The sequence below is a fragment of the Pristiophorus japonicus genome, unplaced genomic scaffold, assembly GCF_044704955.1.
Source record: "Pristiophorus japonicus isolate sPriJap1 unplaced genomic scaffold, sPriJap1.hap1 HAP1_SCAFFOLD_128, whole genome shotgun sequence".
Classification (NCBI taxonomy): domain Eukaryota; kingdom Metazoa; phylum Chordata; class Chondrichthyes; family Pristiophoridae; genus Pristiophorus; species Pristiophorus japonicus.
Window position 1 is genome coordinate 1,557,686 of NW_027250946.1, and position 9,501 is coordinate 1,567,186.

Below are 9,501 nucleotides of genomic sequence, written 5' to 3' on the forward strand. Positions count from 1 at the left end.
TTGCCAAGAATACCTCCTTCAAAACCTTAGGCCTGGTAAAGGTGACAGAGAGATAGACAGGCAGGGGGAGACAGTTGTGTGCATGTCACAGAGACAGACAGACAGACAAGTGTTTGTGATGGAGAGGAGACAGTCCGGAGAGACAGAAAGCGAGACAGATAGATTGTGACAGAGAGAGAGAACGACAGCCTAGGGAGAGGGGAGACAGAATGAGTTAATTATGGTGGGGGATGTAGAGACCGTCAATAGTGACGGAAGGGGGCGACAAGACGACCGACGGGGTGAGAAGCGGGTGGAGACAAACTGCGGGGGGGGGAGGCGGAGATAAGATGGCTAACAAAGAGAGAGATAGACGTGGAAGGCAGAAGGGAGGAGGCAGACGGGGGAGAATGATAGAAGGGGGGCAATGCGTGACAGATATGAGAGGCAGACGGGGAAGACTGACCGAAGGCAGACAGAGAGCGACAGACAGGGGCAGACGAGGGTGAATGGTGGAAGGGAGACAGTAATTGACAGACAGGGTAGGCAGACGGGAACTAGCCAGAAAGATAGCAAACTGGGCTGATATAGAGATAAAGAGAGACGGACAGACGGTGGGGTGAGGCAGTGAGAATGAGAGAGAGCGGTTGAGACAGAGGTTTAAGAGACAGAAAAATAGAGAGTTGGCTGAAACAATCGGGGTAGACAGGGGGAGACGCCGAGAGATGCAGATGGGGGAGACAGCAACGGCAGACAGATGAGGAGACAGAGACAGAGAGAGAGGCATACAGGTGAGACAGGACCAGAAAGACCTACGAGGAGGGAGAATGAAGAGACATATGGGTGATCAGAGCGAGAGACAGACTCGGGTAGGAGAGTGGGAAAATTGACTGATGGAGACAGGCGGTGGAAAAAGACAGATGGCAAGACAGAGAGAGACAGGTGGGGAGAAAGAAGGAGGAGGCAGACTGGTAATACACCGAGAGAGAGAGAGAAATCGTACGGTAGCAGAGTGGGAATGTTACTGAACTCCTAATCCAGAGGCCTGGTCCAAAGTTTCCGAGATATAACTTGAGATCCTGCAAAGGCAGCTGAGGAATTTAAATTCAGTTAATTGCATCAATCTGAATTTAAAGAGCAAGTAAAAGAAATGACAATGATAATACTGGAGTGTCGTAACAATCCATCTGGTTCACTAATAGCCTTTAGGGGATGAAGGGGAGAGTGATACAGCAGACGGAAACGGGCAAGTCAGAAATAGAACAGACGAACCAGACAGACACAGCAAAGTTCGGGAGAGAGACTGCCAGACAGGGGAGACAGCGACGGTGACAAACGGTGGAGTTAAACAGGAGGGAGACAGGGATGTCGCGACAGAGGCAGGCAGTAAGAGAAATAGGTTGACAGACTGTGGGGCCAGACGGTACGAGAACTGCAAGGGACAGACTGGAGAGACAGACGGGAGAGGGGTGGAGGGGGAGAGACTAATGGGCACAGACGGGGAGACGGAAATAGAGATAACAGCAGAGGAAATAAAAAGAAAGTGGGAGTCAGACGGAGAGACAGGCGGGAGGGGCACAAAGAAAGACAGACGGGGGTTACACACGTGGCGAGAAAGTCGACGGAGTGATGGATAGGACGAGAGATTGTTGGAAACAGATGGAGAGACAGAAAGAAAGACAGACGTGAGGAGACAGAGAAAGAAAAATAAACGGGGAGACTCTTTCCAATCTCGCTCTCTCGTCCAATTTTAGTGAATAACAATGCAACTGACACTGTAAATAGTATCGTGGAACATAAAGTTGCAAAGAGACGTTTATTAAGTGTTTGCGAAAAAAACTGTGCAGTTATAGGTCCCTGTGGCAAAGTGCAAATTCTTCCACATTGAACCTAAGAACAATGGATCAGAGTATATTATACTTAGACACTGTGCCTGACAATGATATTTAGGGGTGCAAGTACTGTAATCTCTCCAAATCCTCCGGCTTTTTCTGGTCATAATTCTCCTGTCTTTTGAACACCAAATGCCCCTGTTTCTGAAACTCCTAATTTCGTGTAGCCGGTGTCTGAATTCCCCATGTTTCAGAAGCTCCTTATCCCTCTGTTTCATGAGCTCCTTATCCCTCTGTTTTAGGAGATCGTTATCCCTCTGTTTCAGGAGCGCATAATTCCCCAGTTTCAGGAGCTCGTTATCCCTCTGTTTCAGGAGGTCCTTATACCTCTGTTTCAGGAGCTCCTAATTCCATGTTTCGAGCTCCTTATTCCCCTATTTCTGGAGCTCCTAATTTTCCATTTTCTTGGTCTCCTCATTGCTCTGATTCAGCAGCTTCTAGTTCCCCAGTTTCAGGAGCTCCTCATTTCCCTGTGTCAGGAACTCCAGATTATCCTCTTTCTGGCGCTCCAATTCCACTGTTTCTGCAGCTGCTCGTTCTACTGTATCAGTAGCTTCTTTTTCCCCTGTTTTGGAGTAACTAATGTCCCTGTCGTTGGAGCTCATATTTCCCCTGTATCAAGTGATCCTAATTCATCACTTTCTTTAACTTCTATCTCTCCTTGTCTGCTGCTCCTAATTCCCCTGCTTTACAAGGAAAATGCTGGAGCTCTTAATTTTCCTCTTCCTAATTACCTTATTTCTAGAGCTCCTCCTTTCCCTGATTATGATGCCCTCTCCTAACTCCCCAGTATTTAGAGCTAAGAACTGGAGCGGTCTAGCAATTTCTCTGTTTGTGGAGCTCTCTACTAATTTTCAGGTTTCTGTAATGATCTCCTATTTCGCCTGTTTCTGGTGGCCCTTCATAATTCCCTCGTATCCGGAGGTCCTGATTCCTCTGTTTCTGTTGATCCTCATTCTCCGTGTTTCTGGAGATTCTAATTCAACTGTTTCTTGATTCTATTTCCTCTCAATTTAGTGCACTCTCATTCCGCTTTTTCTGGAGATCAACCAATGCTGCTGTTTCTGGAGCTCCTAATTCCCCTGTTTCTGGAGCTTCAAATTTCCCTGTTTGCAGAGCTCCTACTTCCCCTGTTTCTGCTGCCATATCCCAATACTTTTTATGAATATCCTAACTCCGCTGTTCCAGCAGCTCCTACTTCTGCTGTATCTGGTGCACTTAATTCCACGTGTGTACAGTCACTCACCTGAGGTAATGGAAAGCCGTTTGCTTTAAGAAGCAGATGGCACATTTACAACATTGTCGATCTGGTTGCATAGGCAGGACAAGCGGTGAAGTGGACATTCTTGCAGGATATTACTGCTTGGACGCAAAAAGCAGGAAATTGAATGCCGAACGTTGCTGCAAACTGGAAACGAGGTGGCCCAGAGTTATAGGCGAATAACTGCTAATACATTGTGATCTGCATGCTAAGGTCCGAATCCCAGACTCGTACTTATTGTGTTAAACGTAGGAATCCTTTTGTTGTTTTGTCAATCACATAAAGCCTCATGGCCAAGTTTGCTTTTACTGTCAAGGATGCTGCACTTTGATCATGTCATGTCTCAAATTTATATAGGGCCTTAATTCCGGCCTGACTTGGTCTGTACGGATAATGTATGCAACCAGCACGGACTCACAAAAGCCCTTCCTTGGCGTGCGAGGCGCATGCACTGAAAATCAGGTTTTCCAATGTCAAATTCTTGCTTGACAGATCGAACGCTGTTCAGGAGAAGGATATTCGATGGGTGAGTCTGCGCTATTTGCCATCTATTGCTCAGCGAATGTCCTTAAATTTCTTGCGCCTGGGAAAAGCTGGCGCATAGCCTACTTTTATCAGCATAAGAGTTTTAAAACATGTAAAAAAATATATAAAAACATCTACAAATAAAATGTAATAACATTTTTATGTTTAAAAAATCTGTTCACTAAGGAAGGTTTATTTTAAACCCTAAATGACAAACATTTTTTTAAATCCGAAAAATATTTTTTTCTAACACATTTGTTAACTTTAATTTAAATTAATACGTGAGGTGTTTTTTTTTTAACTTTTTATGTGTGTTTGGTTGATGGGGGCGTTTTGATTCGTAATACTGAGAACCCTTGCATAAGGAGATGCTATTATTACAAATGATAATACTGTACCTTCATTGGCTGTCCAGAGCCACGTGAATCCAGCTTCTCCCTCCGCAGCTCCAAGACGTGAATGCGCTGCGAAGCGCGGGAAGAGAAGGCCTCAGATGCGGAGGGTGCAGGAGCAAAAGGTACGTGTGGAACGTTATCACTATTTGCAGCTGAGCGCCTGGGGGAAGCCCAGCACAATGACTTCAGGCCCAATATATTCATCAAAGGTAACATTTACGTTCTTATGTACTTATTCGCAGGACTGTGGAGGGGGGGTCTAATTGTATCGCTCTCTCAGAGACACAGCACAGCCACGTTGGGCCGATTGGCTTTCTTCACTGCCGTCAAAATATGCCGTTTTAATATAGAATGGGTTACGCACTTTACTGTCGGCTGCTCCTTGGTCTAGAGATATGATTCGCTCTTTGGGATTTTCACAGTGGAAAGGCGAGAGGTCCCGGATCATTTTGTGTCTGTCGAAATGGATTTGCTGTCAATCCAGGATCAATCTGTATCTGTTTTCAAAAGGGATTTGCTCTCAGTTCCGGGTCATTCTGGGCCGGTTTAAAATTAAAAAACTCGCCGTCCAAGAACATTCTATATCTGCTTCAGGGGTATTTGCTTTCAGACCCAGTCAAGGGTCTTTCTGCAACTGTATAAATGGGATGTGCTTGTAGTCCCGGATCATCCTGTGTCTGATTAAACGGGATGGCTGTCAGTTCCGGTGCATAATCTTTCCCTTTAAGACGGATTTTCACATAGTCCCAGATCACCATGTATATTTTGAAAAGGAGTGTGATTTCAGCTGTGATGACCGAATTAAGCTATCGTATTCCAAGTTCCAAGCGCAGATACATTGCGCACCCAGATAGCAGCGTTTCAGTTAATTTACTTTAATATGCTCAGCTTTTCAAAAACCCACTCCTTGATATAGCAGTTGCCCCTAATCTGCTCCGAATATAAACAACAACAATGTTTTTCCTCATTGCAGCAGCCGCGTGGCGTAATGGATAAGGCGTCTGACTTTGATTACAACCGCTACGTTATCAAAAATTTACAGGCTCGTATCTTGCCGCAGGAAATTAACTCGCTGATCAAAATATTAATTCTTTGCTGTCAGTCTGCCACAAAACCAGCCATCTCGTACAGTCACTGACCTGAAGGAAAGGAAGGCTGTTTGCTTCAAGAAGCTAATGGCACATTTTCACTGTCGATCTGGTTGCACGGGCAGAAAAAGCGGTGAAGCAAACTTTCTTCAAAATTATATCTGTTTGGATATAAAAACCAGCAAATTCAATTGCTGACTTAGCTAGCAATAGGAGACGAGGTGGCCGAGATCTTCAGGCGATGATCTGCGAATCCAGTGTGATGTGCATGCTTGAGTTCGAGTTCGAATTCCATCCTCATCGTTATGAGCTTAAGCAATTGACCCCTTATGTTATTTTTTCAATCATATTTAATCTCATGGCAAAGTTCAACATTTAGTGACAAGGATGCTGCGCTTTGGTCATGTAATGTTTCAAATTAATAATATATTGATCAAAGGGAAACATTAGCAGGACTATGGTCATGGGGAATAATTAGATAGGTCTCTGAGAGACAGCACATGCAGGATGGGCCGACTAGTGAACTAACGTCAGAGTCTGAGCCCTTCGCTTCTTGCTGTCGGCGGCTCGTTGATCGAGGGTTATGATTGTCGCTTCGAGATTTTCATAATTGAAATGCGTGAGATCCCGATTTCAAATCCCGAACGAGCTCCGCTATCTTTTAGTCAAAGATCCGCCTCTCACAGCCGGTAGAAATGTGAGAAAAAATAAATATTTCGAATGAAAACGTGTAATTTCATGCAGTTGTTCCCACGGCGTCTAAATCGCAGAATTTCACAGAAACAAGGTGAGATTTGCTAATTGAGTAAAATTAAAATATCTCAGATACACTCAGCTCTGTGACTCATTGGACAAGCTAAACCCGTGTTTAATTCCGACCAATACTTGATCCGTATATCTTCCTTTCTGCACGTATGAACTCACCTCAATTGGAATAAGCATACATTCAGCGTCAATCTTAACTTCAAAGTGAAGCAAACTCTGCCCTGAATATGAGTGCGTCCTGTTTCTCTGGAGCTGAAAAGCCGTGAGAAGGTGACTTTTGAATTAATCCCTTGGCTGCCGAATTCAAACTGGAAAGGAAATCAATCCGGGAAGCCAAGCTGCCTGGTCTGATTAAAAGGCGTTCACACCCTATATTTCAGGCCTGTTATATTCTTCTGGCCTCAACATCAGGTTCAGCGTATCGGATCATAAGCACCGCTCCCATTGTCTGGCAATGGCGTTGACACCTATATTTTAGGCATTTTATAGACTTCTGTACTCAGCATTACCTTGAACATATGGGATCATAAGGACCGCTCCCATTGTCAGATAATGGTTCTGCTGTTCCCAATAACACCCTTCCTGGGCGATCCTTTGTTACTTTATTCCTCGATTACTACCCACTTCGCGTTTCCCCGTTATGCCATTTAATATTTAATCACTGTTGCGTTTCACTGTATCACAGCCATTCCCTTTTGTCCTTTCTCACTGTCAATATTTTCCAGGTGCTGATTTTGTTGAAAAAATCAGGAATCTTTAACTTTTCCCTAAAACATCTGAATGATTATCCGACTGAACGTGAAAACGTGAAAATTTACTTTTTGTCGGGTTGGTTTTACTTCCCTCCCTCCTTCCTGCCTGTCTATGACCTGTGGCTTCAATAACTGTCACATCCCGCGTGGTCCTCAGCCCCACGCTCACTCACACACAGCACAATTGCCTTCAAGAATAACAGAAACCCCACTTTTTTCTTTTAAAACGGAACTGCTGTAAGTCAATGCTCATTCTGCATCTGTATAAGAGGGGTATGCTTGCAGTCCCGGGTCATTTGGTGTCTGTTTAAACGGGATGGTTGTCAGTTCCGGTTCATAATTTCCTCCTTTAAGACGTATTTTATCATAATGCAGGATCATCCTGTATAGTTTTAAAAGGAGTGTGATTTCAGCTGCGATGACCGAATTGGTAAACTGTTGTGTTTCAAGCTACATTGACATTGCCTGTACCCGTGCGCATCCATATCGCAGCGCATCTATTCATTACTCGAAATATGCTCATGTTTTCCTAAATCCACTGCTTGATATAACCCTTGGCCAAAATTTGCTCTCAATATAAAAAACAACAAATTTTGCGTCACGGGCAGCGGCTGCGTGGCCTAATGGATAACGCGTCTTACTTCAATTGTAAATGCGATGTTATCAGAAGATTGCAGGTTCGAGTCCTGCCATAGTCAACTAACATGCCGCCTGAAATTTTATATTCTTTTTTTTGATTCTGCCCCAAAACCAACCATCTCGTACAGTCACTCACGTGAAGTAAAGGAAGGCTGTTTGCTTTAAGAAGCTAATGGCACATTTTCATCACTGCCGATCTGGTTGCACGGGCAGAACAAGCGCTGAAGTAGACTTTCATGCACATTATTTATGTTTGGATGCAAAAATTAGGGGTTGTCTGACGTTGCTGTAAATAGGAGACGAGGTGACCGAGAGGTTCAGGCGATGGACTGCTAATCCAGTGTGCTCCCACCCTCGGCGTTATTGTGTTAAACATTTGACCCCTCTGTTTTTTTGTCAATCACATTTAACCTCATTGCCAAATTCACCTTTTACTGCCAAGGATACAGCTCTTTGGTAACGTAATGTCTCAAATTAATAATATATTCATCAAAGGGATAACATTAGAAGGACTATGGATAGGGGGACTCATTAGGTAGGTCTCTGAGAGTCAGCACAGGCACGATGGGCCGAAAGGCAAACTACCATCAGAATCTGAGAGCCTCGCCTTCCCACTCACTAGTTGTTCTAGCGGATGAACTTTTAGCTTAAGGATTTTCATAATTAAAATGCGATAGGTCCCGGGTTCAAATCCTGGACGAGCCCTGCCAACTTTTAGTCAACGAACCGCTTCTCAGCCAGTCGACATCTAAGAAAAGAGACATATTTCAACTTAAAACGTGTGATTTCGCTCCGTTGTTCCCACAGCGTCCAAATCCTGGAGTTTCCCAGGAGCAAAGTGAAACTCACCGAAATGAGTAAAGTTAAAGTATCTCAGATGTACTCGACTCTGTGTCTCATTGGACAACCTAAACCGGTGTTTGGTTCCGGCCAATACTTGATCAGTATATCTTCCTTTCTGCACGCATGAAGTCATCTGCATTGGGAGAAGAATAAATTTAGCGTCATTCTCCACTACAACGTGAAACATACTCTGCCCTGAATATGAGTGTGTCCTGTCTCTCTATCGCTGAAAAGCTGTGAGAAGCTGGATTTTGAATTAGTCCCTTGGCTGCCGAATTCAAACCGTGCAGGAAATCAATCCTGTGTGGCCAAACTGCCTGGTTTGATTAAAATGCGTTCATACGAGAAACTAAAGGCAAAGAACAAAAAGGGCCACTGTACAGCAAAATTCTAAAAGGACAAAGGGTGTTAAAAAAAACAAGCCTGAAGTCTTTGCGTCTTAATGCAAGGAGTATCTGTAAGAAAGTGGATGAACTAACTGTGCAAATCGATGTTAACTAATATGATGTTATCGGGATTATGGAGACGTGGCTCCAAGATGATCAGGGCTGGGAACTCACCATCCAGGGGTATTCAACATTCAGGAAGGATAGAATGAAAGGAAAAGGAGGTAGGGTAGCTTTGCTGGTTAAAGTGGAGATTAATGCAATAGTTAGGAAGGACATTAGCTTCGATGATGTGGAATCTATATGGGTAGAGCTGCAGAACAGCAAAGGGCAAAAAACGTTACTGGGAGTTGTGTACAGACATCCAAACAGTAGTAGTGATGTGGGGGAGGGCATCAAACAGGATATTAGGGGTGCATGCTGATACGTCCTTACTATACAGTATAAATGCACACGAGGCCCATGCTTGAGAGAAGGTCAGTCTGTGACCTGTCCTTTATTCCTTAACACTCAAGTGATGAAGGTGGGTGGAGCTTCCCCTTTTTTCCCTGAAGGTCCAAGTTAGGAGTGTCTCCCACCTAGTGGTCAGTGTTCTCACGGTGTACAATTGAGGTCAGTTTATACATGGGTTACAATACTGGTTGAATACATGACACATGCAATAAAGGTGCAGCAGTTATAATGGGTGACTTCAATATGCATAAAAATTGGGCTAGCCAAACTGGAAGCAATACGGTGGAGAGGGATGGTTTTCTAGACCAATATGTCGAGGAACCAACTTGGGGGGAGGCCATCTTAGACTGGGTGTTGTGTAATGAGAGAGGATTAATTAGCAATCTCATTGTGCGATGCCCCTTGGGGAAGAGTGACCATAATATGGTGGAATTCTGCATTAGGATGGAGAATGAAACAGTTAATTCAGAGACCATGGTCCAGAACTAAAAGAAGGGTAACTTTGAAGTTATGAGTCGTGAAT